Source organism: Myxine glutinosa, chromosome 14 (assembly GCF_964187855.1).
Source record: "Myxine glutinosa chromosome 14, kmMyxGlut1.1, whole genome shotgun sequence".
NCBI lineage: Eukaryota > Metazoa > Chordata > Myxini > Myxiniformes > Myxinidae > Myxine > Myxine glutinosa.
Genome location: NC_136274.1, coordinates 30773589 through 30780745, shown reverse-complemented (window position 1 = coordinate 30780745; position 7157 = coordinate 30773589). Strand labels below are relative to the sequence as shown.

Below are 7157 nucleotides of genomic sequence, written 5' to 3'. Positions count from 1 at the left end.
TAAAAGATGAACAGCATGATTGGGAAACACACATTTAATGTGTTATTAAAAGATGAACAGCATGATTGGGAAACACACATTTAATGTGTTATTAAAAGATGAACGGCATGATTGCGAAACACACATTTCATGTGTTATTAAAAGATTAACAATGTGATTGGGAAACACATTTAATGTGCTTTTAAAAGATGAACAGTGTGATTGGGAAACACTTAATGTGTTAATGTTATTAAAAGATGAACAGTGTGATTGGGAAACACATTTAATGTGTTATTAAAAGATGAACAGCATGATTGGGAAACACACATTTAATGTGTTATTAAAAGATGAACGGCATGATTGCGAAACACACATTTCATGTTATTAAAAGATTAACAATGTGATTGGGAAACACATTTAATGTGCTATTAAAAGATGAACAGTGTGATTGGGAAACATATTTAATGCGCTAGTAAAAGATGAACAGTGTGATTGGGAAACGCATTTAATGTGCTATTAAAAGATGAACAGTGTGATTGGGAAACACATATTTAATGCGCTATTAAAAGATGAACAGTGTGATTGGGAAACATATTTAATGTGCTATTAAAAGATGAACAGTGTGATTGGGAAACACATTTAATGTGATATTAAAAGATGAACAGTGTTTTGGAAGTTGTGGGTTACAATGTGTAAATAAAGGTGGAAAAGTCTGATTTAATGCATTTTAATTCCAGCTTTAAGATAACAAAAGGTGAAAAATTTGAAAGGGGGTGAAGACTTTCTGTAGATTCAAGATTCAATACTTTGCTACCACATCAACTTGACAGTTAGGAATTTGAGGTGGTGTGCTCTTAAAGACAAAAAAAACATACATTAATGGGGCATAGTAAACCTCCAAACATTCAGTGGTCGTTGTATACATTATAAAGTACAATAAAAAAACTATACATTAATAAGACATGGTAAACATCCAAACATTCAGTGGTCATGCTATACATTATAAAGTGTGTATAAGAGCATTTAAAATGGCCTGTAGCTAAAGTGCCAAGTGCATTATAAGCTCATGAGTAGTTAGTAGTTATAGGAGTGGTACTGTGCATTCAGAATGCGGATGGCAGTAGCATAGGTGCTGTTCCTGAACCTAGAGGTTCTGACCTTGAGGGCTCTGAGTCTGTTCCCTGAGGGTAGGAGTTCGGACAGGGGGTTGGCTGGATGAGAAGCGTCCTTAAGGATATTCAGGCCAACCCTCTGCATTTGGGACTCATGGATATAGGAGAGAGAGAGAGAGAGAGAGAGGGCAGGTCAGTTCCAATGATTTTGGAGGCTGTACGTATGACTTTGTCCAGCTCCTTTTTTCTCTGGGCCGTGATACTGTTAAACAGGATAAGGTAAAAATCGTGTGTGTGTGTGTGTGTGTGTGTGTGTGTGTGTGTGTGTGTGTGTGTGTGTGTGTGTGTGTGTGTGTGTGTGTGTGTGTGTGTGTGTGTGTGTGTGTGTGTGTGTGTGTGTGTGTGTGTGTGTGTGTGTGCGCGTGTGCGCGTGCCTTCAACCAATCGCAGCGAATGGAATGTGGCATTAGCATGATTTTTACCTTATCCTGATCAAAATGAAATCAAAGTGTGCTGATTCTTTCGATGCTGTAATAAAGCAAAAAAAAATTTTGTCTTGTTGATACACAAAGGTTGCACATGTAATGTGGGGCTTGTTTGGTGAATAACAGTTTCTCTTGACATTGCATTTCCATCAATAAAACAATGAATGAATACTGATCTAGAAAACGGAAGGAAATTGAGGAAATGCATTCCTCCCTCTTTTTCTTTTCACATCCAAGTTTGATCCAAAATTAAAATCTTTGTTTTTGTTTGGGAAAGTATTGGGATGTTTATTTTGGGGCTACAGCAGTACTCTTTCTGCTTTACTGGTCATATATTGGAAATTGGAGTTGACATTCAATGAAAAACCATGCAGGAAGTTGCTCTCGTCTGAGAAGTCTCTCCGTGGCACAGTACCAGCATATTGTTTTATTTATTTATTTTGAGTGAAGGCTTTTGATGCACGGACTGTAGCGGAATGGATGAGACCTTTTCGGGATAGACAAGCTTTACTCTGATCTTATCCAGTCATTTATTTATTTCCCTTTGGAGTATGGATTTCTTGGATTTTACAAAAATATAAAAACCCACTTCTTCCTATTGTGCCGCAGGTCGTGCTGCACATGGCAGCACACAGTCAATTTGAGGATTTAAACTTTGCTGTCGATCTGCTTTTATATTGTGAACTAGTGAGGTACGTTCCACAGGACGTTTGGTGGGGCTAGCCCCAAAACTGAGGGAGTAGTTTGGGGATGGACGGACAGATCCGATTTTGATGAACATCTGAATATATTCGGACAGAGAATTATTTAATTTTTAAGTGATTCTTCACCATTGAGATCGGGCGAAAAGCGATATATAACATGATATTTAAAAAGGTTATGGACGAGTTATGACTAAACTTGGTGGATGAGTTGGTTTGGTGACAAGAATAAGCCGATTAGACTTTGGCTCAGGTCCAAATCCACATTTGGCCTATCAGTGGGATACAAAACATAAACTGTTCAGCCTGGTTATAAACTGTTATGCTCATGGGTTTTATTGCATAATGATTGCTCAATAATGAAGGTACACATGGGACTGGTTGATTGGTAACGTTGGGAAGCTGTGGCCATTAAGGTGTGGAAGGTGGAATGCCGGGTCGGCTGTTAAACCAGAATGGCTCCTTTTATTTATTTTCATACAATTTTATATTCATTCTTCTGTTAAAAGACCTTCCTTATCTACCTCTTTTCCCCTTTCGAGGCCTCTACATAATTTCAGGGGTGAGAACCTCGTGAGTGGTCTGAGAAGTGAATGAAGAGAGGAAGAGGAAGCAGCGGCCAGAAATATGGCAGGCTCGAGAGAGAGAGAGAGAGAGAAAGGCAGGAACGAAGGCAAGATGCGTGCCCAGTTTTTGCGACGAGTAACTCGGCCTGTAAGGGCCCGTGGTGAAGTTCAGTGATCCCCCCGATGGCTGCCGGTTAGAGGCAACGTCTGCGTGGAAGGGACTGGTGTGGAACTAGTGTGGAGGTGAGCCTGTCGGTGGATAGTGCATGAAGCATCGTGTAGCAAAGATGAAGCAGAAGCATGTGCTCCTCATCGAGTATCGTCTTGGCCAACCTGAGGCAACGTGCTGTTTCCTGTTGTTGAAAGAGTTGCTCTGATCTATTGGTTTGTGAAGTTTAAGGACACGTCCCGAAAGAGAGAAGGGTGGTGAGGAGCCATCTTTGGGGCCTGTGGCTGAGACGAAGTTGCTGGAAGTCATCTCAAACAGACCTGAATCCTTCCCTCCCTCTTTTTCTTCACTTATTATTTTTCTTTATATCCTGGAAAATAGTCATTTGTTATTCCCCCTGCCCCCATTCCTTGGGATTACATAGGGATATCTGGCGGGGCATTTGATTGTCCTGCCCGCATTGTCTTGGCGCCTGTCTGTCTTTATTTAATTACTTATACTTTACCCCTACATGTTCGTGGGATTTTCCTGTGGTTTATATATTGCTTTTTTTTTTGTTTTTTTTTGTTTTTTTTTGTATACAAGATCGAGGCTCGTGAAAGAGCGAACATTAATCACACAGAAAGACAAACAGACACACAAAACAAATAACATCGGGAGCGGTAGACAAGATGGGGAGAGAGGGGGAAGGACACAAACACAACATTTGAGAGCAGGGACCGAGAGACATGGAGACATCGAGAGAACTGTGGGAGGGAGAGGGCTTTGGGGGGGGAGGCATGGGAAGGGGGGGGGGTGGGAGAGGTATAAAACATATGGACACTGCCAAGACTTCCAGGAAAGAAGTTGGAATTTCAAACAAGGTGGATCTGGGGTGAATTAGTGGGGGTAGAAAAGATCAAGGTTTTGGATGGGGGAAGATAAGAGATGGTGGTGAACAGCTGTTTTGAAGACCTGGAGGGAGGAGTGTGATTGAAGTGAGTGTGGGAGTTTGTTCCAGAGGCGGGAGAAAAGAGGAATGAAAGAGTGAAGGTGAGCAGAGAGCCGAGATTTCGGCAGTTTAACCATCAGAGGGTGGCTGGCAGATCTTGTGCGACCTGTAGGAATATTTGGGGGACAGAGCACAGAGAGAGCTGGGGGAGCAAGGCCGGAGAGGAGTCTGTAGAAGACAGAAAGACCACCTACCTGCCTGCGGTGAGTGAGTGAAAGGCCCTCAGAGATAGCTTCATCGCGGGAGATTCCAATGATTCTGAAAGCTTTGGATTCAACAGCGTGAAGCCGAGCCAGGTGTGAGGCAGGAGCACCAGCCCATAGGGGAGAACAGTATTCCATCGAGCTGCGGATGAAAGCCTTGTATGTGGTGAGGAGCTCAGGTGTGCCTAGGAAGGACTTCGCACGACGGAGGATGCCCAATCGGCGACTGGCTTTGGAGGCCAGCTTGGAAATGTGGTTTTCCCAAGAAAGATCATGGCAGATGGTGAGACCCAAAAGCTTGAGCGACAGAACTTCTTGGAGAGGATTGTTGAGAAAGTAGATGGGAGGGTTGTCCAGTCGATCTTTTCGGAGAGACATAGTAAGAGAGTGAGATTTGTCAGGATTGAAAGACATGTTCCACATGTTTGACCAGTCTGTGATTTTGTCCAGGTCTTCAGAGAGTGAGGAGGCTGCAGACTGCCGATCTGAGGGAAGAGGAATGGAGCGGCAGAGAGTGGAGTCATCAGCAAAGAGATACAGAGGATTTTCCAGAGAGTCGGAGAGATCATTGATAAGTCGACCCGCTTGGTTGTATACCCTGTGCTTTGGCTTATCCTGAGTAAAGGATTTGCATTTATTCCACTGTTTTGAATTTGCATTGCATTACTGGATTGGCATACATTTGCATTCTGTTTGCCGGTGAGTGGGGATGTAAAGTTGCGTCAGCATTCAGATGATAACTTCACTCGGTCACATCTGACTGCTTAAACAGCGCGACCCGCACACGGGGAACGTATTGACCTCCCGAGTACGTCAATCAGGACGTCTGGAGCAATAGGTCACACCCCGAGCCCTCTACCCAAAGGCCAGGTCATAATATAAACCAACGTAGCTGACCGTTAGTGACACGATCCTGGTGATGTAACCCCACAAAGTAATATGGTTGGAAGATATTTGAAGACAGTTATTAAACTCTATGAAATAAGGTAGCGCATTGAGGGAGCAAGGTAGGACAAGAGGTAGATCCTGTCTGAGATTGGAAGATTGTGCGAGGAGGGATCCAAGTAAGATGGCAATTGTGGAAGAGTGGAGAGGGTTGGCTGCGGATAGACAGTAGAGTATTGAGATAGGGTCATGGAACACTAACATCGCACTCTTTCAAATTTGGTTTCCACACCCAAAAAGTTGTGGACGGATTCGGACGAAATTTTGCAGAGAAGTAGTGTATGACAAGGATTAAATGATTAGATTTTGGTGAAGATCCGGATCCGGCTAGTAGAACTTTTAAAGTGATTCTTCATCTTTGGGAGATTTAGGGCAAAAAACGATACATATCAGAGTATCTAAAAAAAAAGTTGTGGACGGATTTGGACGAAACCTGGTGGACAGGCTGTGTGTGTGACGAGGAAGAATCGATTCAATTTCGGTGAAGATCCTGATCCAGCTAGTATAATTTTTAAAAGTGATTATTCACCATTGGGAGATGAGGCCAAAAACGATACAAAGCAGGATATCTCAAAAAGTTGCGGACAGATGATTTTGATTAAATGTGATTCTGTGTTGTGATTTTCTGGTCTACTCGGGGATACAAAACGTAAACTGTTCACCTGGCGGAGGTATGCTCTCTATTGAGTGCCGTTCTAGTTTCATGTGTGACGGCCATCTTGGATTTCTTGGAAACTTGGTCCAAGAAATCTATGAAGTGGTTCTCGGCTCCAGGTTTGCCAAAGAAAGATCATGGCTGATAGTGCAACCCAGGAGTTTTAATGACTGAACTTCCTCAAGAGGTTTGTTAAGTAAACAAGAGGGTTTGACAGACAGTTCTTTCAGAATTTCGCTCAGCCAATCACCCGCATCCATCTTCGGTCAGGGACACTCGTGACACCCTAAAGTGGTCGCCATCTTGTAAGTACATATTTTTGTGATAATTCACAAACGCTTTCAACTATCTTCATCAAACTTTACCAGAGGATTCCGAAGGCCAAAAGTGAGACGGTCAATGTTATTTGACTATACATGTCAATTAATTGATTAATTAATCGATTGATTGATTAATTAGAATTATTATCGATTTTTAAAGTACTTATTTTAATTACACAATCAATCCATTTTTGATTCTCGCGATTTTCGTCATACCTGTCAGGCTACCTACCGCCTGATGCCAATTCTCGTTATGTCGGTCTGTCTCGTATGTTTTTTGTTTGTCTGAGTGCGATAACTTGCGAACGCTTTCGACTAACTTCGTCAAACTTTACCAGAGGATTCCAAAGGACAAAAGTGGGACTGTCGGTGATTTTTTTTGGACTATATAGGTCAAAGGTCAAGGTCAAGGTCAAAAGTCACGGTTTTCTCATTTGTCCAGGCGATATCTCAGCCATCCTTTGAGCTAGGAAGCTGAAATTTGAGCACAATAGTGAGCAAGAACTTTGGCAAAAACGGTATTTTTTGTTTTTTGAGTAATCAATTCATTGATTAATTACTTGATTATTAGCGATTTATTTGTTTGGTGGAGAGGTATGTGACATCTGAGATCTGGATCTGAGTTTTTAAATGATTTTTTTCACCATTGGGAGATAAGGCAAACAAAACGATAAATAGCACGATGTCTGAAAAACTTGTGGACGGATGCGGGCGAAACTTGGTGGACAAGTTGGGTAGTTGACAAGGAAGAATAAATTTTAAAATGTTGGGGTCAAAAGGTCAGAGGTCATGTCAGGTCGAATGTGATAACTGGAGAACATCTGAATGGATTTAAATAAAACTTGGTACAAGTATTATAATGATGTAATCATGTGGATGGAGGCATTTCGGGTGACGTTGAAGAGTGTCGTTTTAGTTTAAATAAGTTCTAGAATTTATTTCATCTCGATTTGGCAGTTGTTTATATTTATTTATTTATTTATTATGCCTCCGCCGACAAAGTCGGTGTTTGTTTTCAGGTTGTCCGTCCG

The 7157-nt window shown here is 41.9% G+C and overlaps 1 protein-coding gene across 1 annotated transcript in view; it reads left to right on the top strand.

Moving 5' to 3' along the window:
* The window catches only part of LOC137439566 (two pore channel protein 1), a 62414-nt gene that overhangs the window by 705 nt on the left and 54552 nt on the right, over positions 1-7157 (top strand).